At 40.2% G+C, this 3,476-nt stretch overlaps 1 pseudogene; it reads right to left on the bottom strand.

Annotated features, from left to right (window-relative positions):
• Nucleotides 1–2,236: 2,236 nt before the first annotated feature.
• On the bottom strand, nucleotides 2,237–2,922 carry LOC115306601 (annotated as a pseudogene).
• Nucleotides 2,923–3,476: the final 554 nt, after the last annotated feature.

The raw sequence follows: 3,476 nt of genomic DNA on the forward strand, positions 1-3,476 counted from the left end.
GAAAAAAGATATTAGTAGAAAAATTGTTGAAATTTGAGTAAAAAATCTGGAGTTTCAATAGTAGTAATGGGTAAATGTTCATTTCTTAGTTTTGATGTACCACAGGAATGTAAGATGCTAATGTTAAAGGCAATTGGGTGAAGGGTATGAGAACCCCTGTGCCATCATGGCAACTTCTCTGTAAATCTAAAAGTATCCCCAAAATAAAAGGTTTACTTGAGAAATATCTAGAAGCATCCAACTCTTGACTTTGGCTCAGGTCATGATCCAGGGTTGTGGAATTTGGCCCCATATCGGGCTCTGCACTGAGCATGGAGCCTGCTTTAGATTTTCTCTTTCCTTCTGCCCTTTTTCCACTTATGCATGATCTCTCTCTCTCAAATAAAATTTTAAAATCTAGAAGCCATGGAATTCTCCAAGAATACAGAAAAAAATTTTTTTTGAAAAATTGTATCACAAAGGATTAATTCAAGAATCCTGATATTTGTGTAGTGAAAATTCCAGAGAGAAAAGGGAAAATAGAAGCAGGAAAATAATTAGAAATAATAGAAGAAAATTTCCCTAGAGAAAAACTAGCACATCTTTAGATTAAAAGTACACACTGAATACAGAGCAGAATAAAAAACAAACAAAAAACATGCATGCTTAGGGTCTCAGGAGGTATCAGAATGCCTAATAGCTCCTGGAAATTGAAAACAAATAAATTATCTATAAAGGCATAAAAACCAAGTTAGCATCAGGCTTCTCTGGAGCTAGAAGCTATGAAACAATGACCCACAAAATTGGGGTAAATTGTTTTGAACCAACCAAACTAAAAAAGGGTAGGATTCAAGTAGACTTGTGAGAATGAATAATGTTTACCACCCATGCACTTTTGCTGAAAAAAAAATTACTTGAGCTTGTCTTCAAGGAAAACAAAAAAAGGAAGACACAATGTTGCAATTTGATTCTCAAAATGTAGTTCCAGGGGCATCTAGTGTGGTGTTAAAAATGCAAATTCTCAGGCTCCACCTCTGACCTACTAAACGGAAACTGAGTGTGGGCTCCGAGATCTGTGCTTCAACAGGTTTGATAACCTCTGGAGTTGTGAATGGTGCTCTCAAGTCTCCTTCAGCAGTCTGGTGCACCTACCACCTGGCTGCTGTGAGTTGCTGCGTAAATGCTGCAGCCCCCACTCCACCCCAGTCTCAAGGGGAGACAGACTCCAAGAGTCTCTGTGGGACCCTGCTGAAGCTAGTCTCCAGCCAAGAATATTTCTTTGCCTAGGGGCGCCTGGGTGGCTCAGTCGGTTAAGCCTCCGACTTTGGCTCAGGTCAGATCTCACGTTCGTGGGTTTGAGCCCCCGTCAGGCTCTGTGCTGACAGCTAGCTCAGAGCCTGGAGCCTGCTTCCAGTTCTGTGTCTCCTTCTCTTTCTGCCCCTTCCCCTCTCATGCTCTATCTCTCTCTGTATCAAAAATAAATAAAACATTAAAAAAAAAAAAGAATATTTCTTTGCCTAGCATTCTTCCCCTACTTTATCCTAGTGATAGTGATTAACTATGGGAGCGGTCTCACTTTCACCAGAATCCTTGCCTCAGGCTCTGCTTCTGGACTAACTCAGACACACATTGAAAAGAACCTCCCTGGTAATAACTGCCCAGAAGTATTTCATTTAAATTAGAACAGGAAAACATAGGTTCTGATAACAGCATTTTAAAAATGTCTTCAAGAATAAAGTGAATTCCAGTTAATAGACTGTACAATTAAGAAGTTAGAAACTCTTAATTATATGATAAAGAAGGCACATGTTTCTTCTCTCAGAAAGGAAGAGGAAAAATGCCAAGAAACTCCAGGAAAACACAAAACTATACCAAAAAATTGTGATCCAAATATGAAGTAAACAAAAATGTGGCATGATTTTAAGCAATTGATATGTAAGAAAAGAGAACTATTTGGTTTTTTGTTTGTTTTGTTTTACATTTATTTATTTTTTTGAGAGATAGAGTGAGACACAGCATGAGCAGGGAGGGTCAGAGAGAGGAGACACAGAATCGGAAGCAGGCTCTGAGCTGTCAGCATAGAGCCCGGTGTGGGGCTCGAACCCACCAACCATGAGATCGTGACCTGAGCTGAAGTTGGATGCCCAATCAACTGAGCCACTCAGGCGCCCCGGAAAGAGAAGTATTTGGTCTTAACGTTTGAAATACTCTTTTTTTTTTTTTTTTTGTGGCCTTATTTTCTTTCACTTTTTTCCCCCCCAAATCCATACAGCTTTTATTGCATATTGCTTCTTTAAAATATCACAAGTATCATCCGGCATCTTGCTGTTTCTGTAGCTGGACAACGTAGATCTTATTCATCAGCCTGCTGAACTGTTCCTTTTTCAGAAACATAGATACCATCCAAAAACTTCCTGATGTCCTTGTTTTTAACTGTCGTGGCTTGCTGAATCAAAGCAGCTGAATTTGATACAAGTTCAATATCATTTCCTTCAAGAATTAACTCATCTTTCTGGGCTTGAGATACAGAACAAGCAACACCTGGCCTCATCCGAACCCTGCGTATGTATTTCTCACCCAAGAAATTTCGGATTTCAACAAGAGAGCCATTCTCCTGAATAACAACGTTGATGGGGAAGTGAGCGTACACAGGCCTCATCTTGTAACGGAAGCCCAGTGTAACACCCTTGATCATGTTCTGTACGTGACCACAGATAGTACGGACAGTAGCCAGTTCCTTCCAATTTCCCCACCACTTGTCAACTCGGAGCCTCTTCTTTTTCTTTCCAAGAAGACTGAGTTCTACATTGATGTGATTGAAGTCCCTTCGCAGGGTTCCTCTGGGTCCCTTCACAATAACAGTACGTCCCTTGAGAGTGATGTCGACATTTTCCAGAATGTTGACTGTTTGATTGCTGAGAATGGTCTTCATTCTCGCAGTAGATGCGGCAAAGAGTTCTTTCACTTTTAATACGGAAAAATTCAAATATACGCAAAAGTAGAAAGAATAGCAAATTCAGCCTTATGTACCCAGCACTCAGATTCAATGGTTATCAAGATCTGCTCAATCTCAAATACCTAGTGAGTTTTCTCTCTTAGAGCCGATCTGTCTAAATGAGAATCCAGACAAGGTCTGTATACTGCATTTAGTTGCTGTGTCTCCTACATGTCCCCTGGGCTGCACCAGTCTAGGGACTGAAATGACATTTTCTTCTCTACTGATCCAGTCACCACCTGAAATCTGTAGGGCTTGTTTTGTTATTGCGTTAAGGCCAAATCCTTTGTCTTAATCAATATCATCTCCTGAAATAACCATTGGGTCATCTTCATGTTCAGCCTGCTTCAAGCTCTCTCAAATCTCCAGTTTCTTTAGAGTCAAAAGAATCTCCAGGTGCTTTATCTTTAGGTTTTAAAGGAACTTTTCTTGGTGATCGATCCACATAGAAATGTGGGTGCCTCAATCCAGCATAAACACTGAGGCAGGTGTCTAATGTCTA

The sequence above is a fragment of the Suricata suricatta genome, chromosome 11 (assembly GCF_006229205.1).
Source record: "Suricata suricatta isolate VVHF042 chromosome 11, meerkat_22Aug2017_6uvM2_HiC, whole genome shotgun sequence".
Classification (NCBI taxonomy): Eukaryota; Metazoa; Chordata; class Mammalia; order Carnivora; family Herpestidae; genus Suricata; species Suricata suricatta.